The following is a 27,008-nucleotide window of genomic DNA, read 5'->3' as shown; positions in this document are numbered from 1 at the left end:
ACCTATTTGACATAATTGTGGTTTTCAATGTTTTGAAGAGGTTTGTAAAACAGCTGTGATCTCGATGACCTCGTCAGAAGAAAAATTTTCTTTGATGCATAAATCTTCACCCGATTTTATGATGTATTACTGGATAAAATATACTACCGTGGGAATGATACTGTTATAACTAAAACAGCGGTTTACTAGTAAAATATAGATGAAAGTTATACTTCTATTAGGCTAAGAGTTCCAGATCATTTCCGTTGACATACTGTATTAAGTGCCTCGTGACATTCACAAAATATGGTTGTCGCATTGTCGTTCGTTTATTGATTTTTTCCTACGTTTATGGTCAGTTATTTCATGTTTCTCCAGAAAATGTAACACTGGAATGTGTAATTTCAGAAAGGTATAACACGGTGCAAATGATACCGGTGAACTGAGGACGTTTCTGTGGTAGGAACTGGATAATGACTGATACTGACAAAAAAAGGGGGGGGGATAATATGAAAACTTAATATAACATACAGTGTACGGAGTCGGAGAGGAAGACGGACACCTGAATAACGAGACTGGTTGGGGGGGATCGAAACTGGACTCCTCTGCCTCTCTCTCAAATTTGAAAAAAAAAAAAAAAAAAAAAAAAAAAAATGCAGACCGGTGGGGGTTGGCCTCATGAAAATGGAAAAGTGTTAAGATAATATAAGATAAAACGGGAAATGGGTTACCGGAATATATGGACCATGGTGAAGCAAGAAAGGGTATATGCATGGAAGTGTGTGTGTGTGTATGTATGTATATATATATGTTTGTATATATATGTATATATGTTTATATGTATATACATATATATATACGGCCTTAATGACCAGGGGCTTTGACCCCAATGGTCGATAGGCCAAAAAAAAAAAAAGGGGGGGGGGCACAAACATGGGGGCTTCAGGTGGGTTCAGAAGTTAGTCTCTCTCGAAGGGACCAGAGAAAAAATGAAAGAGGGGAATCATGCCAAAGTGATAAGGGTTAAACGTAATGGCAGAAAAGGAAGACAGCAAGAGTGAGAGAAACATGGGAAAGGAAAAAATGTCAGAGTAAGTAATAAAGTCGGTAATCATGAGAAAGAGTATAAAGTAAAGGCTAGTGGATGACAAGGCAGAATAATTATGGAAAGATATAATAGGAGCAATGGGCAATAGTGTGTGAACGAAGGCCTGTGGTGGTAACTGGATGATCAAAGTAGATTACTGCAAGGGAAATGGGGAGAACGATGACGAAACTGAAAATGGTAGAAACGGAAAAGCAGGACAGCATTGGTTAAATAATGAGGAAGGAGGGCACTCAAACGCTGACCCCCCCCCACCCCACTCTCTCTCTCTCTCTCTCTCTCTCTCTCTCTCTCTCTCTCTCTCTCTCTCTCTCTCTCTCTCTCTCTCGTGCGATAAGTCTTAGGTAATGCATGATATGAATATCTTAAGGAAATTTTTGCATTTCACAGTTGTCGCCATAATGATCATGCAGTAGATAAGGGATTTTACAGTAGAGAGATGACTTATCACTGTCCGAGTTGCATTCTAATGCAGATACTCCCTTGACCGTCTCAATCCCCGAATTTCCTAGATTATGCTTGTCCTTCACCAGACACTTTAATAATTTTAATGTCCGATAACTGTGGAGATAATATCACTGAATTTTGACGTTGCAATATTCCTCTGTCGACTGTGATATCAAAGCTTCAAGCTCAAGATCTGAATTTGTCTGGCCAGATTAGTATCCATATCAATAAATTCTCCTCTGTAGTCTACCACATATCTGTGAGTGGGGGGATGTGTCGTGCCAGAGTAAGTGCTAGCTTGTCCACATCTCCAGTGCATGCCCTTGGGTGAATGGGATGTGTCACTGCGAGTGCAGAACCTGGCCTGGCCACGTCTCTACCACGTATGCGTGGGCTGATGAGATGTGTCAGTGCCAAAGCGAACGCTAGCCTGGTCACATCTCTACCACATATGCCTGGTTGAAGGGACGTGTTAATGCTAAATCACATGCTAATTTGGCCATGTCTCTGCCACATATGCATGGAGGAATGAAAGGGATAGTGCCTGATTACTCCTTTATATGGTCACATATCTGTCACATAGAAGGTCATGGGTTACCGTAGTGTGCACATTCGGATTTCAGAAGGATTAAGCTTAAAAGGAAAGAGGACATATTCGTGTGCTGCTTCAGTTTCCCCCACGTCCTACTATTGGTGGCAATTGTCCCAGTAGATTTGCCCTTGAGTGCGCGTTTACGCATGCGCGCACACATAAATGAACTGTGACAGAAAAATACTTTCATGGATTCATCTTGACGTAAAGAGGGATTTGGTGATAAATTGTGGAGGGTTTGACAATGAGTTATCAAGAGTTCATACTTGTAAATCCACAAAGAATCATGCCACGGTTTTCCAGAGTGTTGCATCCGGCTTTGACCAACCCCTCCTTTCATATCCACTCACCCCCCCACCGACACCCAGACATAGGCCTCCCCCCCTCACACACAATATTCACTCATATGCTTCTTTGCGGTAATATGATGCTCTTCGCTGCTGTTCAGGTTTCGTTGCTTTCTGCATCTAAAATCCCAGCCTCTGATTGCTCATGTTTAGTACAGTTTTACTTGGTAGACTTATAATACTAATTATAAGGAAAGTCGTTACCACATGTGCTACGATTCAATAGGTAGATGAGAAATTATGGGCACCTCTTATTTTAATGACGACCAGAAGTGTCAGTGCTTGTGGTTTTTAATACAATAATAACTATATATTGCGGTAGGTGGGGGCGCTCACTATCCACTCACTCAATGTAGTGCTGCTCTCGGGTGTCTGCCCTGTCCTCTCCTCCATCCTTCTTTCCTTCCATCTTCTTTTGTCTTTCTTTCCTTCATTCTTTCCTCGTCCTTCTGCCTACGGGTGACTTGACACTCCTTCTTCTGTCTTTCATTCCTTCATTCTTTCCTCTTCCTTCTGCCTATGGGTGACTCTACACTGAGTGACAAGCCAAATGGTTTCCTGTACACCAGGAAACTATTTACTATGCTGGGTGGTAACCATTTAACCAAATTTTGGCGCCTGGTGGTTTAATGGGTAATTATTGTGCTCCAATCGGATTGAGGAATGACTTCAAGTTGGCAGTACTATTATCGAACACCCCAGTAATGAGTCAACCAAGTAAAATCGTATTAATAATGAACAAATAAAATAATTAGACGTCATCGTACTTGAGGGTGTGAAGTCTTAACACATATGTAAGGAACAAATGGCTTCAACCTCCATCAATCAGAGGCTGGGATTTTAGATGCAGAAAGCAACGAAAACTGAGCAGTAGCGAAGAGCATCATATTACCGCAAAGAAGCATATGAGTGAATATTGTGTGTGTGGGGGGGGAGGCCTATGTCTGGGTGTCGGTGGGGGGGTGAGTGGATATGAAAGGAGGGGTTGGTCAAAGCCGGATGCAGCACTCTGGAAAACCACGGCATGATTCTTTGTGGATTTACAAGTATGAACTCTTGATTACCCATTGTCAAACCCTCCACAGTTTATCATTAAATCCCTCTTTTCACGAAAATGAGTCCATGAAAGTATTTATGCAAGATATTTAATACTTCTATTTTGCTGTCATAGTCCATTTATTATAAAAATTTATTGATCTGCCGAAAATACGAGAGCATACACCCTCCACGCCACTCCCTACTCAGAATCCTTGCCTGGTGTGTGTGTGTGTGTGTGTGTGTGTGTGTGTGTGTGTGTGTATGCGTAAACGTGCACTGATGGGTAAAACTACTTGGCTTATTGCCACAAAAAGTAAGATGTGGAGCAAACTGAACCAGCACACGAAGCTGTCCTCCGTCCTCTTGAGCTTAATCCTTCTGAAATTCATATGTGCACGACTACGGTAATCCATGAACTTCTATGTGACAGAGATGTGACCAGGAGAACTACTGGGCCTTGGGATAGACCACTGCTCCAGAGAAACAGGCCCTGAAGCCTTTGCCCAGAGTCGGAAACGTGAAAAAAGAAAAAAAAGAAAATAAAGGACTAATCAGGCACTATCCCTTTCACTCCTCCATACATTTGGCCAGATTAGCATGTGATTTAGCACCAACACGCCGCTTCACCCATGATTATGTGGTAGAGATGTGGCCAGGGTGGCTGTCGCTCTGGCTGTGAGACATACCTTCAACCCACACTATGTGGTAGAGACGTGGCCTGGCCATCGTTCGCACTTCACCCACGCATATGTTGTAGAGATGTGGACAAGCTAGCGTTTACTCTGGCACTGACACAACCCCTCACTCACAGCTGTGTGGTAGGCTACAGAGGAGAAATTACTAATATGGATACTAATCTTGACAAATTCAGCTCTTGAGCTTCAAGTTTCGGGATCACAGTTCGCGACGGAGAATGCAACCTCCGAATTCAGTTATTTTATCTCCACAGTTATCGGACATTAAAATTACAGTATATCGTGAAGGACAAGCATAATCTATGACTGAGATGATCAAGGAAATATTTGTGTTAGAATGCAACTCGGCCACTGATACGTAATCTATCTACTGTAAAAACTCTTCTTGTACTGTATGATCATTATGGCGACAACACTGAAATGCAAAAAATTCGTTAAGATATTCCGATAATGTATAACGTAAGACTTATTGCACAAAAACGGAACATTGATATAGTTACACATTCCAGTGTTACATTGTTTTTCTGGAGAAACATGAAATAACTAACCATAAACGTAGGAAAATATCAGTAAATGAACGATAATGCAGAAAACTATATTATGTGAATGTCACGAGGCACTTAATATAGTATTTCTACAGAAATGACCTGGAACTCTTAGCCTAATAGAAGTATAACTTTCATCTATATTTAACTAGTTAACTGCTGTTTTAGTTAAAACAGTAGCATTCCCACGGTAGTATACTGTATGTTATCCAGTAATGCGTCATAAAATCGGATGTAGATTATGCGCCAAAGAAATTTTTCTTCTGACGAGGTCATCGAGATCACTGCTATTTTACTAATCTCCTCAAAACAATGAAACCACAATAATGTCAAATAGATGTCCCTGCTTCACCAGGGTGTTGTAGCCTACCCCCAAAGTACACATCATGAAGACATAAAGCCCTTAGACTTTTATTTATTTATTTATTTTTTTTAGCCTCAAGATCTGTATAATGTGCGGGTCAGTACAATAACTGATCTTTCCGGAATGTGTACTGAAGTATCGTCACAGTTTAGGCTACGGGGTGAAAGTTATAATAATCACTTCAAGTGAATGCTTTGTACTGTGTGGGGAATAGATGGAAATCATTGACAGATACGACATCGTAATTGTTTTTGATCATCCACTCGTCATGTTTTAATGTGAATGATAGATGCTGCATTATGAAAGTGTTAAATATTAGATTATCTATTGAGGACAAAGGACTTGTCACTTGCACTATGATGCGATTATTTAATATATAAAGCAATATTATGGGGAGCATTTTCCCACACCGTATAGCTTCATTGGTTCATCGAGAAGTGAAACTAAATTCGAATCTGGTTTCACTCAGGTATAGTGTCTCAAAGCCCAACTCGAATCACCTGAAGCTGTAAAGGTTACAGTGTTAGCACACGAAACGCGAAAGGGTTGGCTAGCGAGGTACCACTTCTTTTATGAGTGACTGTACAGGTGTGTATGCACGTGTGTAGTATATATGTATGTATGTTTGTGTATATATGTATGTCAGTAATATGATGGGTATATGCATGTGTGTACGTATGTGTATACGTGGGTATCCATGTATGTATACATGTATGTATATATGTGTGTATGTGTGTATGTATGTTAATGTGCATATGCATGTATGTATATATGTATATATATGTATGTATGTGTGTATGTGTATGTATGTATGTATGCGTATGTATATGCATGCAGTTCCAAGACCACCTGTGCTGTGCAGATCTGCTCATTTTACTCTCCACACGGGGTGGTAATGATACAGCAGTACCCCCTTCAGCACGCAAACCTCTCTCTCTCTCTCTCTCTCTCCTGTATATCTGCCTGTGTGTGTGTGTGTGTGTGTGTGTGTGTGTGTGTGTGTGTGTGTGTGTGTGTGTGTGTGTGTGTGTGTGTGTGTGTGTGACAGACATACAGACAGACAGACAGACTGACAGAGAGAGTTGTGATAAGAAATTGTATGGTCGAAAGGTCCCGGGCAGAGAGAGAAAGACAGACAGACAGAGACAGACAGACAGACAGACAGACAGACAGACAGAGACAGACAGACAGATAGAGAGCTGCGTTAAGGAAATGTCGAAAGGTACCGTAGAGAGAGAGAGAGAGAGAGAGAGAGAGAGGTGATAATGAGTGGTATGGTTGAAAGGTACAGACAGACAGACAGACATAGAGCTGTGTTAAGGAATGGTCGAAAGGTACCGTCGAGAGAGAGAGAGAGAGAGAGAGAGAGAGAGAGAGAGGGAGGGGGAGATAGAGAGAGATTAAAATTGTATGGATGGGAAAGAGCCAATTTCTCTTTAGCAGTGGCGTGTAGTACTTGTTCTTTGGCGACTTATTTTTTTTTTACCAAAAAAAATTTAATATTCTCCCATTTTCTGCCATGAAATAGTTGACAGGTTTACTTCGGTATGCCCGCCAACTATTTCATCCTTTTATAAGCGCAGCCAGATTTTGATTATTTTCAATTTATCAATCAATCAATCCTTTTGTAAGCTGTTAAGTGACACGTACTGCACGTTGGGCCTTGTGTTACAAGGACATACGTTTGTTTATCTTTAATACTTGTTGTATGATTTCGGACGTCCATTAATTCATATGAACGTGGCAATTTAAGCCTTACATTATAAACATGTAAGGTTTATGTTCCTGTCATTATTGGATGAAGGAAACGAATCAGGGATCGGCTCTGACGAACCACAAACTCCCTGCTTTAACGAAAATATACCGACCTCCTGACACAACAGCGACACAGTGTCATTATGTATACAACTGACCCACATTCAGTCGTGTACATAATGACACTGTGTTACTGTTGTGACGAAGTCGGAATATTTTTGGTAAAGCAGGGAGTTTGTGGTTCGTCAGAGCCGATCCCTGTTAGTTTCGGTCATCCAGTAATGACAGGAACATAAACCTTACGTGTTTATAATATAAGGCTTAAGTTGCCACGTTCCTATTAATTAATGGACGTCCCAAACCACACAACCTGTGTTAACGATAGGCAACTGTATATCCATGTAACACAAGGTCCAACTTGCAGTGCATACAGTATGTCATGTAACAACTTACAACGGTATGAAACTTTGGCAGGTATACCGGGTTATTATATGTTACTGATCTGTTGGTGCATAATGCAGAGGTGTATGATAATAAAATAAGATCAATACCTGACGGATAATAATCATCATTATCTTTGTTTATGTTGGTTAATATTGGGTGGGAATTGGGGACGAGAGGGTATGAGAGGCTTTTGGTGGACAGCAACCCAGAGAGAAGGGTGGTGGAAGTGGAAGCGAGAATATATGAGAAAATACATATCTTTCAACAAATGATGTTCATTATAGTATACTTACTTGTAACGTTATAACAGAGGACGTAATTATTGTATATAGATAGTAACATGATACATTGTAGGTCTTTCATTTTCGTGCCTTTCTCATATATTGTGGATGGCATCACAGAATACACATTAAATGCCTTTATATTCTTATCCCTATTGATTCTGATTGTCTATAAAAACAATCATGACACATTGTAACATCACCAGCTTTGGCCGTTCCACATCTATCCAACAAAGCTTACGCTGGGGTTGGTGGACGGGCGGTGGATATAGGGTGTTCGATCGCCTGGTCGCTCAGTGGCTGCGACTCAGGCCACTAGAGGAGGAGAGATTAGTGCTTTCAGGTGTACGTGTGCGCGTATGTAACTTACTGTATATGTGTGTGTTCGTGTTTGTGTGTGTGCACGCGTGTGTAGTATATATATGTGTTTTTATATGTTCATGTGACTGATGGGTAAATGCTTGTGTAAAGGTGTATCATACCTGTGTATGCACGTATGTATTATATGTACGTATGTGTGAATGTTTACATGTATGTGTATGTATTTTTATGTGTATGTATATCTGTACGTGTATGTATGTGTGTATGTATGTATGTATGTATCTATGTATGTATATGAGTGTGGTTGCAAGGCCACCGGTGCTGTACAATTTTGATAATTTCTGTCCCCATTGCATGGTGATGATACAACATTAACACCTTCAGTACGACAATATTCTCTCTCTCTCTCTCTCTCTCTCTCTCTCTCTCGTACCTTTCAACCACACCACTCATTATCACAACTCTCTCTCTCTCTCTCTCTCTCTCTCTCTCTCTCTCTCTCCTGGTAATTTCGACAATACAATTCATTATCACAACTCTCTCTCTCTCTCCCTCCCTCTCTCTCTCTCTCTCTCTCTCTCTCTCTCTCTCTCTCTCTCTCTCGTACCTTTCAAACATACCTCTCTCTCTCTCTCTCTCTCTCTCTCTCTCTCTCTCTCTCTCTCTCTCTCGTACCTTTCAAACATACCTCTCTCTCTCTCTCTCTCTCTCTGTATGTGTATATATGTGTGTATGTATATATGTACATATGTTTTTTTTAATACAAGGAAGATGGAAACAAAGGCCATGAGCCCGCAATAACAGTTCCCCCCAAGAGAAAAACAAAATACCAGAGAGAGCCAAATTCAAGATCCGATCATTTCGAGATGCCTGGACACACTGCGTCTGAAAGACTGGAGATCATAGGCAGCAGGAAATACAGACAGAGGGAGACAGTTCCAGAGTTGACCTGTTGCATAAATGAAGGACTGGGAGTAACGATTAACTCTTGCATTAGAGAGTTGGACAAAAAAAGGATGAGAGTTTGCTGCCAGACGGGTGCTACGCGCCCGTCGTAGAGGTGGAGGAATGCATGCATACAGTTCAGAGGAGCAGTGACCATTAAAGTAGCGATAGAAAAGAGATAGAGATGCAACTGTGTGGCGAAGAGACAAAGGTTCAAGGGAGTCAGTAAGAGGAGGAGAGTTAATGAGACGAAAATCCTTTGACTCCACTCTATTGAGAAGAGCTGTATGTGGGGAGCTTCCCCACACATGAGAGTTGTACTCCACACAGGGGCGGATAAAACCCCTGTATAGAGTCAACAATTGTGCAGGGGTAAAGAAAGAACGGAGTCGGCTTAGCACACTTAATCTCTTGGAAGCAGATTTTACAAGAGATGTAATATGATCTTTCCAAGATAAGTCCCGAGTAAATGAAACCCCAGACATGTTCAAGGATGAGGCAGGATTAAGCTGAATATTATTAAACATTAGTGGGTATACCTGTGGAAGATTTTGTCGGGTTAATAGGTGTAAACACTGAGTCTTAGATGCATTAAAAACAACCAGATTATTTTTACCCCAGTCAGAGGTACTAGCCAAGTCAGACATTAGGTGTGCCATAGCCTCATCCCTTGTTTGTTGAAGTAACTGCTGAGATGGGCGTTGAGGGAACTGAATGGAAAGTTGAAGGGTGGAGTCATCAGCGTATGAGTGGATAGGGTTAGATGTACAGCTTAGAAGGTCATTGATGAATAAAAGGAAGAGAGTTGGTGATAGCACAGAGCCCTGAGGAACACCACTGTTGATAGATCTAGAAGAAGAACGATAGCCGTCTACAACAGCAGCTATAGGACGACCAGAAAGGAAGCTAGCAATGAAGGCACAAATAGAAGGATAGAAACCGTAAGAGGGCAGTTTGGAAATTAAAGATTTATGCCAGACTTGATCAAAAGCCTTTGAGATGTCAAGTGCAATGGAAAAGCTTTCGCCAAAGTCCGGAAAGGACTCCTTTCAAAGGAGGATGACCAGAAGTCTGAAAGATAGGTGAGAAGAACGCCAGTGGAGCGTCCCTGACGGAATCCGTACTGACGATCAGAAAGAAAGTTGTGATAGGAAAGATGCCTTAAAATTTTTCTATTGAGAACTGACTCGAAAACTTTTGAAATACAGTACGTTAAAGCAACTGGACGATAATTAGAGGGTTGGAAATGGTCACCCTACTTTGGGACTGGCTGAATGATAGCAAACTTCCAGCAAGAAGGAAAGGTACAAGTTGACAGACAAAGATGAAAGAGTTTGCCTAGGCAGGGTGTAAGCGCAGAAGCACAGTTCTTGAGAACAACAGGAGGAACCTAATCAGGCCCATATGCCTTGTTAGTACTGAGGCCAGTGATGGCAGAAAATACATCAGCTGAAAAAATTTTAATGTCAGCCATGAGGAAATCAGAGGGGGGAAGTGATGGAGGAACAGCACCGGAATCGTCTAAAGTGGAATTGGAGGAGAAAGTCTGTGTGAAGAGATCTGCTTTATCAGTAGAAGAATAGCTACAGAACCATCAGAGTAGAAAAGAGGAGGGAAGGATGGTGAGATAATGTTGTTAGAAAGGTTTTTGGCAAGGTGCCAGAAGGAGCGGGAAGAATTCGAGTTGGACAGTTGAGAGCATTTAGTACGGATGAAATTATTTTTTGCAGAGCGAAGAACAGAATTAGCACGATTCCGGGCAGAAACGTAAAGATGATGTGATTCAGGGGTGGGTTGGCTCTGGTACCTTTTGAAGGCCCTCCCCTTGTTGTGGACAGCATTAGAACAAGCGTGATTTAACCAAGGGTTTCTTGCGTTAGACAAAGGATACGAGAAAGGAATGTATGCTTCCTTGCCCGAGAGAATAATCTCCGTAATGCGCAAGGCACACTCAGATGGCTCCCTGCCATGGAAGCAATAATCATTCCAAGGAAAATCAAAGACATGCTGCCTGAGGGCCTCCCAATCTGCTGCTCCAAAGTTCCACAGACGACGTTTCTTTGGATGGTCCACAGGCTGTACCAGAGTGATAGGACCGGTTAAGGTGATAAAATTGTGATCGGAGGAGCCCAACGGAGAGAAAAGATTAACAGTGTAAGCAGAAGGATTAGTTGTAAGGAAGAGTTCAAGTATGTTGGAGCTCTCTCCAAGGCAGTCTGGGATATGGGTAGGGTGCTGTACAAGCTGCTCTAGGTCATTAAGGATAGAAAGATGTAGGTTTGTTCACCAGGTGGATCAGTGAAAGGAGAGGAGAGCCAATATATATATATATATATACATATATATATATATATATATATATATATATATATATATATATATATATATATATATGGGAGCCTCTGTGGTACACTGGTAAAGTGTGCGTTTTCGTACATGGAATAACGAGGGTACACGCCCTGTCAGGGTAATATACTTTGGAAGTGCTCTTCCCGCCACGAACTGCTTTGATCGACATAAGGGGTGCTATGGTTGATGCGGTGTCGCATACTATAAAGTAACGATAGGTGACACGCAATCTGAAACCATCAAGAAGATCCAGCAGGCTTCTGGCAATGAATCAAGGTGAAGGAAGGCGAAGCTTATGCTTTTTTTTTTTTTTTTTTCCGACCACCGGGGTGTTGATTGTTAGTATGCTCCAGAAGGCATCGCAATAGACGAGAGTTGTGGGAGGTGGAGGACTTGCAGCTCCACCATGTCATGACTTTAGCCCACTCATCCCATTTCATCCAGGATGTTTTGGCCAAACGCAGTATCACACAGGCCCTGCAGGCTCCGCACTCTCTTCATATGGCTCTGGCTGACCTTTGGCTGTTTCCTAAACTGAATATGATGCTGAAGGGTTCGAGATTGGTGGACATATCAGATAAAGACAAATGCGACAAAGTTCTTTTTGGCATCCCCCAAACCCGACTATACAAAATGTTTCCATCAGAGGAAGGATCGCTGGTTTAAGAATCTTGAGTTCCACGGGACATTTTGAAGCACAATAAGCCCACTGCGGGGACTGTGGATGTGAGGACATTTTCTTACAATTTTGGGCATATTATTGTTGACTCAGGGACCCTGAAAACGCCTTGTAATATCGTCTTGTATATTACTGATCCCCCTGTGGTGGGGGGGACACAATCTGGCCGCATTATGGGGTGGTATACTACTCTGCGGCCAGTTTGTGTTAGGAAGAATACTGCCACTGTATTCCCTGCGTGCCGTAAAAGGTGACTAAAAGGGGCGGGGTGAGGGGACTAGGGACCCCCTCCTTTGTTTTTTAGTTCCTAAAAAGAGACAGGCCAGAGAAAGGGATGGGGGATTGAGTTATCCCCGTACCCTGAAGATTGGGTCTATGAATGTGTGTGGATGTAGTACGATTGAGGCTAAAAGGGAGGAGATTGGGAGAATGTTTGTGAGAAGTAAGTTGGATGTGTTAGCTTTGAGTGAAACGAAGATGAAAGGGGAGGGTGAGTCTATGTTTGGAAGTGTGAATGGAAGATTGTCAGGTGTTGATAGAGGAAGGGCAAGAGAAGGAGTGGCCTTGTTAGTAAGTCCAGAAGTACAGCAGTGTGTGATTGAATGGAAGGTAGTGTCATCGAGACTGATGTGGGTGAAAGTGAAATTTGAACGTGAATTGTGGGTGTTTGTGAGTGCATATGGGCCTGGTAGTGAAAGGGATGAAGAAGAGAGGGAGTCCTCCTGGAATGATGTTGATGAGTATCTGCAGAGTTTTGGAGCGAATGTGAATGTGGTAATGGTGGGAGATCTGAATGCTAGAGTGGGAAATGTAGCAGTTGAAGGTGTAGTTGGTATGCATTGTGTGCCTGGAAGAAATGAAAATGGAGAACGAACGATAGGGATGTGTGCTGAGCGAGAGATGATGATTGGAAATATGCTGTTCAAGAAGGAAGATATTTACAAGTATACATGGGTGCGACAGGAGGGTGGAATGGTTGTGGATAAGGCATTGATGGACTATGTGGTTGTGTATAGGAATGTAATAGGAAGATTGTTGGATGTGAGAGTTCTGAGAGGGGAGGGTGGAGGTATGTCTGACCACTACCTAGTGGAGGGAATGTTAAGAGTAGGTAAGAGATGGGTGAGAGCTAGGAGAGTTAGGTGTGGCAGGGAGGTTTTGAAAGCGAGTGAGTTGGATAAAAGAGAGAAAATCATAGAGTATCAGGAGAACTTGAAAGATGAGTGGAATGCAGTGAAAGATCAGGAAAATGGCAGTGTGGAGGAGGAATGGCAGTTGTTTATGAGTGCTGTGGTGGGGCATGCAGAAGAGGTGTGTGATGTGAGACGTGTGGGTGGTGGTATAAGAAAAGGAAGTGAATGGTGGTGCGAGGAAGTAAGTATGGCTTGGCTGAGAAGAGATGTGCATATGAAGTGTGGCTGCAGAGGAAGGATGAGGTGTCATACGAGAGGTATAAGGAAAAGAGGAATAGGGCGAGAAGGGCTGTGCATGATGCTAAAGTGGCAGCAGATGAAAGGTGGGGTAGGCGACTGACTGAGAATTTTCAACAGTGTAAGAAAATGTTTTGGAAGGAGGTGAAAAGGGTGCAAAAGTGAGAGTCTGGGAAGGAAGAGCGAGTAAAAGCAGAGGATGGAAGGATGTTTATTGAGATGGATACAGTAAGGAAGAGATGGGCAGAGTATTTTGAAAGATTGTTAAATGTAGAGGAGGAAAGGGTGGCTGAGATTTGGCGGATGGAAGGGTGCAAGGAATAAATGTGTTGGGAGAGTTGAATGATTCTTTCATCACGATGGAGGAAGCGGAGAAGGCAGTAAAGGAGATGAAAACAGGGAAAGCTCCAGGTATGGATGGGTGTGCTGTGGAATGCCTGAAGGGTGTTGGAGTGACTATTGTTGACTGGTTAGTAAGATTGTTGAATGTGTGCTTTGTGAAAGGTATGATGCAAATTGACTGGGCAAGTGCTTGTGTGGTCCCATTGTATAAAGGCAAGGGTGATAAGTATGAATATACTAACTTTAGGGGTATAAGTTTGTTGAGTGTTGTAGGTAAGGCGTATGGTAGAGTGTTAATTATGAGAGTTAGAGAGGGTACAGAGGGAGTGATTGGTGATGAGCAGTGTGGCTTTAGGAGAGGGAGGGGATGCGTGGATCAGGTGTTCACTGTGAGAGAAGTGTGTGAAAAGTATTTAGCAAAAGGCAAGGATGTGTTTTGGGCATTCATGGATTTTGAGAAAGCGTATGATAGAATTAATAGGGAGGCTTTGTGGACTGTTTTAAAATTGTATGGACTTGATGGTAGGTTACTAAACGGGGTGAAAAGTTTTTATGTAAATAGTAGAGCGTGTGTAAGAGTGGGAAATGCTGTGAGTGATTGGTTTCCCGTGAGAGTGGGGCTGCGACAGGTATGTGTGATTTCGTCTTGGTAGTTTAATATTTACATGGATGGTGTTGTAAGGGAGGTGAATGCAAGAGTGTTAGGTGGAGGTCTGAGTCTGGTGAATGTTAATGGTGAAGAGTGGCATCTGAAGCAGCTGCTGTTTGCAGATGATACTGCACTGGTGGCTGATTCAGAGAAGAGATTGAGACAGTTGGTAGAGGAGTCTGGAAGGGTGTGTGAAAGGAGGAAATTGAAAGTAAATGAGAATAAGAGTAAAGTGATGAAGTGTACAAGGTTGGTACATGGTAGGGGGATGAATATAGTTTTGAATGGTGAGTTGCTTGAGGAGGTAGAGTGTTTTAAATATTTAGGGTCACATGTTGCTGTGGATGGAAGAATAGATGCAGAAGTGAAGTTTTTTTTTTTTTTATGCGAGGAAGAAGGAACCAAAGGCCATGAGCCCGCAGTAATAGTTCCCTCTCCAAAAGAAAAACAAAATACAATAGAGAGCCAAATTCAAGATCCGATCATTTCGAGATGCCTGGACACACTGCGTTTGAAAGAATGGAGATCATAGGCAGCAGGAAATACAGACAGAGGGAGACAGTTCCAGAGTTGACCTGTTGCATAAATGAAAGACTGGGAGTAACGGTTAACTCTTGCATTAGAGAAATGGACAGAAAAGGGATGAGAGTTTGCTGCCAGACGGGTGCTACGCGCCCATCGTAGAGGTGGAGGAATGCAAGCAGACAGTTCAGAGGAGCAGTGACCATTAAAGTAGCGATAGAAAAGAGATAAAGATGCAACACTGCGGCGAAGAGACAGAGGTTGAAGGGAGTCAGTAAGAGGAGGAGAGTTAATGAGACGAAAAGCCTTTGACTCCACCCTATTGAGAAGAGCTGTATGTGGGGAACCTCCCTACACATGAGAGTTGTACTCCACACAGGGGCGGATAAAACCCCTGTGTAACTTGCTATACTTTGGTGATAGAAATTCCGTGTACAAACAGCTAGATAAGGAGTTTATTACAAGCTCACAGTAAAATAGTCTGCCCGTCTAGGCTGCCTGGTATCAACTGATGCAATAACGCCGTCTTCAGGCGTGGGAAAGCGTGCTGACCTAGGAAGTTTAGTGGGGGCATGTATGCATTAGGGGGGGACATATATACATCGGGGGTAAACATATTGTGGAGGGGGTACACTACTCCTCCGGGTAGCTGAGATGGCGTCTCCTGACACCAGGAGTTAAATGGTGGTTGATTATAGTAGTAAGGCAGGACCGGGGAGGATTGTACAAGAGATAAGGATGATACAGGGGCAGTAGGGGAGACATGGCCATGGTGAGGGGAGGGAATTAGAAGGATATATACATATAAGATATACAAGGATTAATAGGTACAAATCCAGTAAGGGTCGAAGGTATATATAAACATAATGGGAATGATACAATAATAATGTGATACATGATAAACAAGGAGTAGATATGAGAGTTCTATTGGTGTTCTTCCTTCATTTTTTTTTTTTTTTGTATTTTCTGTAGGATACACTGGCACTCAGTAATGCATTAAAGAAATACCATCATTTTCTAGTAGGCAGAGTTCTGGTCACAGGTTGGTTAATTGTTAGATGGCAATGGTAGTCACCGAATGTGACAGCACTAAGTACGGGGAGTTTCTACGTCGTGTGTAGGGCATACTATGCCTGTAGCGACTCTGATTTCCTGGAGTCGACGTTCCATTTTTCTGACACAACAATGCACTGCACAGATAATGAGTAGAAAACCTATGAAAGCGATAACCACAGGGGGAAACACAACTGTTGGATGAACCCATGAACGGCTGAAGGCCAGAGAAAATTGATCCATAATGAAATCACTGTCATTGAGGAAGGTGAGCATGCGCAAGTTAGGGGAGGTGATGTTAATGTTGGCAGATGGTAGGGTTGAAGGTATGTCGAGTGGTTGAAAGATGTCATAGGAGTGATTACGGACAGCTTGGTGATAGCGAGTGGCGTAAGTGATGACGGACTCTGATTTGACGGTACAATAGTCAGGTGCTTTGTAGAGACCACTAGCGGGGACGGATCGAACCGAAGAACCAGGACACATGATTGTGACAGAGATGGGAACAGCAAAGAAGAAGTACTGGACATGGTTGAGGTGAGCATGGTGGACCGGGAGGTCAGGAGCTGGGACAAAAGGACAGGCCGAGTAGATGGAATGGTTGCGAACTAAAGCAGACTCACAGGGTGTAGCACTGCTAGGGAAGATAGCGAAAAGGTGGGCAGCACAGAGACGAGAGGTCGGAGTAAGGGAGGAACATTGCTGGAGGTCTGTGGAAGAAAGGAAGGGAACGGAAAGATGATCATGGGAGAGGAGGAAATATTCTGAAGGAACAGATACCTGTAACAAGGAGTCGTTGAGGCGGAAAGGGAAGGGAATGATGTGGAAAAGGTTAAAGGTTATGGCAGAACGGAGAGGAATATGGACGACGACGTATGTGGTGAGAAGAGTGGCTTCGAGAACAGGATAATAATATTCAAGGGAGGAGTAAGGGAAGACTGCGGAGAGACCGAACGTGGAGTGAGCCCATTCCAGGACAGAACGGAGAGCTGAGACAGGTACTAAGTCGGCAGTGACACGTCCATTGATAGCATCAACCAGGATACGAACCAAGGCAGAGACTTGAGGAAAGAGAGAGTCAATGGCTAGTTGGAGATTATCCATGTTGAGTTTGAGGTAGAAGAACTAAGAGATAACGTTGAGATCTGAAAGGTGGCGTTGTAAGATATCGGTGAAATTGTTAAGAGTGGACGTGACTTCATTGAGTTGGGTTGTGAGCTTCTGTAACATAGTGTGTTGGATTTTAATGACTCGGCATTGTGATTCTAGGGCTGAAGCTAAATGAGTGAGATCAGATTTGAAGCCAGAAATGTCACGGGCTGTAGCAACGCCAAACAAGCCACTCAGAATCTCACTGCCGAAGTCGAAGAGACCTCGTTTCACACGAGAACGACCCACGGGTGTCTGAATGGAAAATGTGTCATTGAGCTCAGTGAATCTCTTACTTATGTATTGCAATTGCCAGGCGAGTGGGAGGAAAAGGTTATAGAGATACTCATTCGGGTTGTGTGTCCCCACGAGGGCCGTGAGATGGTTCCTGATTCCGCGGAGCTGGTGCACGTAGGCAGGTAGGGCAATGGCTACGTCGGCCAGGGGCGCAAGATCATAGCGCAAAGAGGCTACGTCTTTGATAAGCATTACCTCGCCTCCCGAGCCGACCAAGGCCCCGGGACGTACTCCACCATCGTCCTGACCTGACCCAGACCCCAGGAGGGTCAGCACTGCCAGCAGGGAGATCGCTAACATCGTACCTAGAAAATCAGGGGAGAGTTAATGGGGGAGGTCGTGAAGAGGTTGATGGCCAGAGCGTAGTTTGGACCGATATTGATTGATTGATGAATGAGCAGGTGGAGGTGGAGAGGAAGGAGACTGAGGGATAGGTGGAGACAAGGTAGACTGAGGGATGGGAGGAGGGGAAGAGGGGGCAGGAGGTTGTGTAAATGACTTCCAACACGAGGCCACGGGGTGCTCGCTTTAAGTCGTCGACGTGGACCCATCTGGTGTCCCTAGTGGACAGGTCCTGGAGGTGAAATTTGTTGCCTTGTTGAGTGAGGACTCGGTGGGGCCCTGTAAATTTGTCATCCAACTTAGAGGAACGCGTATGGGAATGAGCAAAGACAAGATCGCCTACATTGATTGTGATAGGAGAGGTGGATTTATGTTGGCGCTGCAGCATGTCCTCCTGAGAGGAAGCCAAAGTGGATTGGACAGACTGGTGGATTGTCTGGAAGTTGGCCAATTTTAATTTAACATAATCATCCATGTTGTAGATGGGTTCTGGCTTTGAGGATAAGAGAGAGTATGGGAGGTCCTTGTCAAAGCCAAAGAGGACGAAGAAGGGAGATTCAGCAATGGATGCATTGATGGAACTATTGATAGAGGATGCCACTTGGGGAATCCAGTCATCCCAGGATGAACTATGGGAGCCTAGATGTCTGAGGCAATCTAAGATTTTTCGGTTGTGGCGTTTGACAAGGCCATTGGAAGCCAGATGGTTAGGCACAACATTGCACTTACTGATATGAAAGTGGCAACAGATCTCATCTAGAAGGCTATTGTTGAACTCTGTACCGTTGTCAGTAAGAATGATATGAGGGGTACTGAACGGGCAAATTACGTGATCTACAAAGGCACGGGCAACGCTCTTCGCGGTCTTGTCGGAGAGGGGTACGAGGACACAGTAGCGGGAGAAGTGGTCGACCGCTACGAACAAGTACTCAGCGCCAGATTCTGTGAGAGGTAGTTTTAAGAGATCGATTGAGAAGGTTTCCCATGGTCGTGATGGGATTGGGTATTGTAAGAGAGGTGCTGGTAAGCCGGTTGATCCTTTGTGGCGGTGGCAGGAGAGGCAAGAGTCACAGTGGGCATTGATATTGCGGCGCATGGTTGGCCAATAGTATTTGAGACGTGCTTGGCGTAAGCATTGGTCTTTACCTGGATGGGAAGCTTGAGGAATATTATGAACAATATGAAGAACCTTTGGTATCAGGACAGTGGGGACAACAAGTTGGCGTACTTCGCGATTGGGCATATCTTTGCCTGTTAGCATTGTTTTCCTGTACAAGAGATCATCATCTAGCATGAACTCATCTAGTGATACTGGCAGAGTAGGTAAGGTCGAGGCATCGCCAGATTCTAGGAATAAATGACTTTGGACCACATGGGGTCTTGGCGCTGAAAGTTTCGAACAACTTCTGACGTTAGTGTAGTATTTTCAGTTACTTCAGGCTGCAGTGATGTTATAGCTGCTGCTACGTGACGTGAGAGTGCGTCTGTGACTACATTCAACTTGCCTGGTACATATTGAAAAGTGGGATTAAAGTCCTGGATGATGACAGACCATCTAGCTAGTCTACCTGTTAGGTTGCGATTCTTGAACAAATCACATAGTGGAAGGTGGTCTGTTTGGATATGCACTGGATAACCATAGACTATATCTCTGAAATGTTTCAAGGACCAGATTACCGCTAGCGCTTTGAGATCTGTGACAATGTAGTTACATTCAGCGGTTGTAAGGGTGCGACTAGCATACGCTATTACGCGCTTCCTTGATGCTTCATCGAGTTGCATCAAAACGGCACAAAGTCCAGTGCCTGAGGCGTCTGTGCAGAGAAGGAAGGGTGTGGTATAATCAGGGAACGCTAGAACAGGGGCATTTACAAGAGCTGTCTTTAGCTTTTGGAAAGCCTGTGACTGGTCGTTAGTTCAAACAAAGGGCACATTCTGCTTGAGTAAGTGGGTCAGAGGAGCGGCGATCTGTGCATAATCCCGGATGAAGCGACGATAATAGCCACTGAGGCCCAGGAAACTTCGTACAGCTTCGGTAGTGGTGGGTTCTGGGAAGTTAATAATCGCCTTAGTTTTATCCTCATTAGTATGAATGCCTTGTGCATCTACGACATGGCCTAGGAATTTGATTTTCTTTCGCAGGAAATCGCATTTACTGAGATTGATTTTCAGGCCTGCGAGCTGGAGGCGTTCAAAGACTTGCTGGAGTTTGGTAAAATGATCAGGGATGGATTTACTCACAACAATGATATCATCTGGGTAAGCAAAAAGAGAGTGTCCCATCATACTGCTGAAGACTGAATGGATAAGTCGCATGAACACGGAAGGAGCATTTCTCAGACCAAAAGGGAGTCTCTTAAACTGAAAATGTCCGGAAGGGGTGCTAAAGGCTGTAACTGGGCGAGAGGATTCTTCCATTTCGACCTGCCAGTACCCGCTGAGGAGGTCTAAAGATGAAAAGACTATGTTATTTTCACCAAGGGATTCTAGCAAATCAGTGAGGACAGGTAACGGGAAATGGTCTGGAACGGTGACAGAATTGACCTTACGATAGCCGACTACTGGTCTAAAGTTGCTGTCCTTCTTTGGTACAAAGAAAAGTGGGCTATTCCATGGACTGACGGAGGGTTCAATAATGTCTTGGTCTAACATGTTCTGTACCATTTGATCTGTCTGCGTTCTCTGGCTGTGAGGAAATCGATACGCTGGTATGTAAATTGGCTGAGTTCCTGGTAGTAGTTCAATCGTATGTCTGACAAGGTCTGTTCTACCCATCGGTTCACCGGGTAAGGCAACCACGTTTCTGTACGAGGTCAGAAGGTCGAGGAGTTGAGGCGTATTTTCTGGGAAATCTGTGCAAGTGAGATGTGAGAGCATATCGGGTGAATATGTCGGCGCAGATCCCGTAGAGTTAATAGTACATACACCGATTGGCGTATCATCAGTCTGAATAGTAGGAATTGAGGAATCCTGGCACACCTTTACGGCCGCTGGGTATACTAGGAAGTCTCCAATCTTTACACCACTTTTAAGTTTTAGTGGAGCATTTGTGACATTGAGCAAGTACAGGTAGCATAAACTGTCCTCTAAGACTGTACACCACGCTGACTCATAAGTCAAGCCATTCACACAACACATCTCAGGTAGGGTTAGTACATCCACTCCTTCTTTCGCACCGGCAACACAAACAGAGACTTTGGTGAACTCATGCGGTAACAAAATTGTGCACATATTTGTTACTGCACGTTTTGTCTCTGCGTGTTGGAGATCATTCAGACTGTGTGAGGTAGGTAACTGAGACATGTCTGAGTCAGCGATAGTGTTGTCGGGAGAGGAGGTAAGAGCCATGTTCGAGGGCTGAGATGATGTATCAGGAGACACTGAGGAATTTATGTCCTTGCTCGCAGTCAGGAAAGGAATGATCTCTGTATTCTCAGATGATGATAGTGGTGGTTTGGGCTGGGGTGGACTTTTTGGTAGTGATAGGGACAGAGGTAATTGAAGGACTGATTTGATCGTAAGAACAGGACGGGGACATTTCATAGTGTAAACCGGGAATCCAGAAATGTCTATACTACCACAAGCAGGTAATAATGCAATGGAGTGTTGTGCCATGGTGGAGAAACCAATAAGGGCATCTGCGGGATACTGCAAGTCATTAGTGACATGAAAGTCAATTGGGATAGGGGGCAAATCTCTGTGGAGTTTGACTTCAAGGGTGACTCTTCCCTTAACCTTAAACTCTGAGCCGTTGACACCACATAGGCGAATGTCTGGTGGTTCTAGGAAACTGACGTGGTTGTGATGGCGATGAATAATTTGTAAGGAATTTTCGGAGATGAGATTTACTATAGATCCTGTGTCCAAGAAGAATGACGTTGGTATGTCATGACTGCTTCCGCGAATGACTAAACCCGAGGATGTTATGAGACCTACATGGCGGATGGGGAGTTGGGTTTCTGGTTCTACGTGATATTGGTCCGATACGGGCGTGGCGCTTCCCCCGACTGTTGGCAGTTGAGGTAACGACATTCCTCAGTGGTGTGAGTTGTGCATGATTTGTGGTATTTGCAGTATGGACGATGTGAGCGGGAAGGCGTATGCTGTCTGGTTTGGGAGTGAGGACGTCTGTATGTACGGTCGCAACTGGATGCTCGATGTCCAGGATGACCACAGTACCAGCAAAGAATCGAAGATTGTCTGTTCCGTCGGGCGCTAAATTGATCATGACCTGCGGTAGGAGAACGGTGTGTGGCAGGTCTGCCGCGTGTGGTGGGACGGGAGCGAGATTGGTCTGGGGTAGTGGAGGTGTGACAGACTGAGGAGGCCAAGGGTTGGGTGGTGCCCTGATGCATGTAGTTCGAACCTGTTCTTTCATGAATGGCTTTAGTGACCTGAATAATTTTATCTCCTGGATTGAAACCGATTTCCAAGGCTAGCTCTCGCTGTTTAGGAGTAAGCTAGTGAAGGAATCTGAGGTAACCAATTAAGTCAGCAAAGTTGGTGAGTGAAAGCATTGGAACGCCATTCTTGTCTTCTAACCATTTCGTGCCTACCAGTAATTGGAGCATCTCGCTACTAGTTGCTTTCATGGCGGCGGCAGCTTCGCGGAGCTTGGCATATTGCGCTGGGACACGCAAGTCCTCATCTAGTTGGTTTAGGAGATTAATGAATCCCATGAGAGACGCAGTATTTGAATGCTGGCAACAAAGGCTGATGAGTTCCGTACGAAAATCAGCAAAGGTACGAATGCTATCGAAATGTCCTGCACGGATCGCGGATCCGATGTCCAATTTACCATGGTGCAAGCGACTGAGGAGGTAGGCTACTTTGAGCGATTCATCAGTTATTTGTCTATTGTTTATTTCTGTTTCGGCTTCTCTGAGGAAATCACAGACAGACCAAGTTGGGTCCTGGCCAGTAAATTTGGGACGATTGGCATCGTCGAGATAGATAGACTGTGGAGGGTTGGCCATGGCTGGAATTGTAGAAGTGACGGCAGTAGAGGTGTGGGAGAGAGAGAAGGTAGTGGCAGTTAAGGGCGAGCAAGACGGGGTATGAAGGGAGGCAGGAGAGGGAACGACAGGGGAAGGAGTAGAGGAAGAAGAAGGTAGTGTAGAGGCAGGAGTAGAGGAGGAGGTATCTGGATTTACGAGGGTAGGATGGGTAGTAAGTGATTCTGCGGGAAGTGAAACGGGAGTCTCAGGTACAGGGCGGTGGTACTCTTTGCCACTTCGTAAATGAGTGATTGTGTTCGAGTCGGCAGACGGGGTAGGATCAGGTGATGTTTCCGGGTCAAGAGGGCTGGTATTAAGCGGTTTACGTGGAAAGTATGACATTTAATGCGGCAATGGAAAATAAAAGGATGAAGATGGATACGTAGGTGGAAATGTATAATATAACAATGAGAGAATGGAATACACGAGTAGGTGTGAAAATGAATGAAGGTGCGGGGATGGATGGCTTAAATAAAAGGCGAAGGATGGGATGGAGTATAAATAACGTAGGTGAAGATGAAAACGGGGTAATGGAAATGAGATGGAATATTTACAATAACCAATCTGTAGATAAAATCGAGGATAATCTCTATAGAAAGGAAAGATATACTATAGTTACACAGGAGAGAGTCGAGATGTATGACGTGCAGGGGTGGCGGGGCGTAGCTGGGCTGGGGCGGGGCGAGGCGGGGCAGGGCGGGGCTGGGCTGGGCTGGGCTGGGCGGGGCGAGGCGGGGCGAGGCGGGGCGGGGTAGAGACAGCTGGGTGGAGAGGAGAAGAGACGCTGCGATGAATCAACGGCAGGGAGTGGCGGTCTTAGGAGGCTCTGTAATGCAGACCAGATGCAGGCGACGGCGGAGGCCGGTGGTGGGTGGTGAGGGCAGATGTCGGCGCAAGGCAGGTGTAGAGCTAGTGAGTTGCAAATGCAGAGAATGGTGGTGGGCAGGCAGTGGGCAGACAGTGATAAGTGGCACTGTGGGGGCAGGAGCTATGATGAGTTCGGAACAGGTGCTGGGAACAGGTGCAACAGGTGCGTAGGTCGGCGACAGCGACACGTGCGGTCAGGAACAAGGCGTATGGGTGGGGTTGGTTGAGAGGTGAGCACTGGTGAGAAAAATTGGACACTCGGAAAGCACAGCCAGGTATTACACCACTAGAGGCACGGAGGAGGGGTGAGGCTGGCAGATGCGAGACGTCGTGTATCTTGTTGTATCACTAAAAATCCAAGGAGGCGGTCAGAATCTGATGGTTCGAAACACCGCTGCTACCAAATGTAACTTGCTATACTTTGATGATAGAAACTCCGTGTACAAACAGCTAGATAAGGAGTTTATTACAAGCTCACAGTAAAATAGTCTGCCCGTCTAGGCTGCCTAGTATCAACTGATGCAATAACGCCGTCTTCAGGCGTGGGAAAGCTTGCTGACCTAGCAAGTTTAGTGGGGGCATGTATGCACTGGGGGGGGGACATATATACATCGGGGGTAGACATATTGTGGAGGGGGTACACCTGTATAGAATCAACACTTGTGCAGGGGTAAAGAAAGAGCGGAGTTGGCTTAGCATACCCAATCTCTTGGAGGCAGATTTTACGAGAGATGTAATATGATCTTTCCAAGATAAGTCCCGAGTAAATGAAACCCCAAGCATGTTCAAGGATGATGCAGGATTAAGCTGAATATTATTAAACATTAGTGGGTATACCTGTGGAAGATTTTGTCGGGTTGATAGGTGTAAACACTCAGTCTTAGATGCATTAAAAACAACAAGATTATTTTTACCCCAGTCAGAGATACGAGCCAAGTCAGACATGAGGTGTGCCATAGCCTCATCCCTTGTTTGTTGAAGTAACTGTTGAGATGGGCGTTACGGGAACCGAATGGAAAGGTGAAGGGTGGAGTCATCAGCGTATGAGTGGATAGGGTTAGATGTACAGCTTAGAAGATCATTGATGAATAAAAGGAAGAGAGTTGGTGATAGGACAGAGCCCTGAGGAAGACCACTGTTGATAGATCTAGGAGAAGAACGATGGCCGTCTACAACAGTGGCTATAGAACGACCAGAAAGGAAGCTAGTGATGAAGGCACAGATAGAAGGATAGAAACCGTAAGAGGGCAGTTTGGAAATTAAAGATTTATGCCAGACTCGATCGAAAGCCTTTGAGATGTCAAGTGAATGGCAAAGCTTTCGCCAAAGTCCCGAAAGGAGGATGACCAGGAGTCTGAAAGGTAGGTGAGAAGATCGCCAGTGGAGCGTCCCTGACAGAACCCGTACTGACAATCGGAAAGAAGGTTATGATAGGAAAGATGCCTTAAAATTTTTCTATTGAGAATTGACTCGAAAACTTTTGAAATACAGGACGTTAAAGTAATTGGACGATAGTTGGAGGGTTGGGAGTGGTCACCCTTCGTTGGGACTGGCTGAATGAGAGCAAACTTCCAACAAGAAGGAAAGGTACAAGTTGACAGACAAAGGCGAAAGAGTTTGCCTAGGCAGGGTGTAAGCACAGAAGCACAGTTCTTGAGAACAACAGGAGGGACCCCATCAGGCCCATATGCCTTGTTAGTACTGAGGCCAGTGATGGCAGAAAATACATCAGCTGAAGAAATTTTAATGTCAGCCATGAGGAAGTCAGAGGGGGGAAGTGATGGAGGAACAGCACCAGAATCGTCTAAGGTGGAATTGGAGGAGAAAGTCTGTGCGAAGAGATCTGCTTTATCAGTAGAAGAAATAGCTACAGAACCATCAGAGTAGAAAAGAGGAGGGAAGGATGATGAGGTAAAGTTGTTAGAAAGGTTTTTGGCAAGGTGCCAGAAGGAGCAGGAAGAATTCGAGTTGGAGAGTTGAGAGCATTTAGTACGGATGAAATTATTTTTAGCAGAGCAAAGAACAGACTTAGCACGATTCCGGGCAGAAACGTAAAGATGATGTGATTCAGGGGTGGGTTGGCTCCGGTACCTTTTGTAGGCCCTCTCCTTGTTGAGGACAGCATTAGAACAAGCGTGATTAAACCAAGGCTTTCTTGCATTAGTCAAAGGATATGAGAAAGGAATGTATGCTTCCATGCCCGAGAGAATAACCTCCGTAATGTGCAAGGCACACTCAGATGGCTCATGGCCATGGAAGCAATAATCATTCCAAGGAAAATCAAAGAAGTACTGCCTGAGGGCCTCCCACTCCGCGGCTCCAAAATGCCACAGACGACGTTTCCCTGGAGGGTCCACAGGCCGTACCGGAGTGATAGGACAGGTTAAGGTGATAAGGTTGTGATCAGAGGAGCCCAATGGAGAGAAAAGATTAACAGAGTAAGCAGAAGGATTAGTTGTGAGGAAGAGGTCAAGTATGTTGGAGCTCTCTCCAAGGCGGTCAGGGATACGGGTAGGGTGATGTACAAGCTGCTCTAGGTCATTAAGGATAGAAAAGATGTAGGTTTGTTCACCAGGTGGATCAGTGAAAGGAGAGGAGAGCCAAAGGTGGTGGTGAACATTGAAATCTCCTAGAATGGAGATTTCAGAGAAAGGAGAAATGGATAGAATTGTTCCATCATAGAAGTAAGATAGTCGAAGAATTTTTGATAGCAGAATCAGGGGATAAGTAAACAGCACATATATATTTAGTCAGAGAATGACAGGAAAGCCGAAGCCAGAGTGTAGAGAATTCAGAAGAATCGAGTTCAGGAACACGAGAGCAAGATAAGTCGTTGCGTATATATACACAACAGCCACATTTGGCTTTGAAATGAATATAGAGAAAGTAGGAGGATACAGAAAAGGGTTTGCTGTCAGTTGCCTCAGACAGCTAAGTCTCAGAAAAAGAAGGTGAGGTTTAGAGGAGGAGAGGTGGTGCTCAACAGGGTGATAGTTAGAGGAAAGGCTGCGAATGTTGCAGAAATGAAGAAGAAGTGAGTCAGACAGTGGTTCCAGGCACCTCGAGTCATCACCGGGAGAGGGGCGGATGGTGGGGGCATTTATGGTCCCCCCCCCTGGGGACTCCGAGGCTTGGTGATGAGACGCCATAATTACATTTTGGAAAAGGAAGTGTAGTGTGTACTGTGCATGTAGTTTGGTGTAGATAGTTAGAGAAATTTGTACTGGAGAGCATGCTGGCCTACTCTCTGTGTAACTGAGACACTGAAAAAGTTCAGCAAAGGGGGAGGGTCAGGAACTAGTCCTGAGGGCTGATGAAACGGGAGCTCCAACACTCCCTGACATCAGCTTTCCATCCACCTCGGGAGTACTGCCCTGCTCGACTGGTGCTACAGTCTACTCCTGCAGTTTAGAATGAAGTAGGTAAGGTGGTGGGAGGAATGAGAAAAGTGTTTAGATGTCGATAACTTAGAAT

General features: G+C 44.5%; 1 protein-coding gene across 1 annotated transcript in view; it reads right to left on the bottom strand.

The window, feature by feature from the left end:
* LOC145403013 (uncharacterized) overlaps positions 1–27,008 on the bottom strand; it is a 763,478-nt gene that overhangs the window by 121,368 nt on the left and 615,102 nt on the right. The gene's annotated exons all lie outside the window — the stretch shown is intronic.

Source organism: Coenobita brevimanus, chromosome 60 (assembly GCF_032717465.1).
Source record: "Coenobita brevimanus isolate Jiangsu-jjx chromosome 60, ASM3271746v2, whole genome shotgun sequence".
Taxonomy (NCBI): Eukaryota; Metazoa; Arthropoda; class Malacostraca; order Decapoda; family Coenobitidae; genus Coenobita; species Coenobita brevimanus.
The sequence above is the reverse complement of the archived record's forward strand: the minus strand, read 5'-3'. Positions and strand labels throughout refer to the sequence as shown.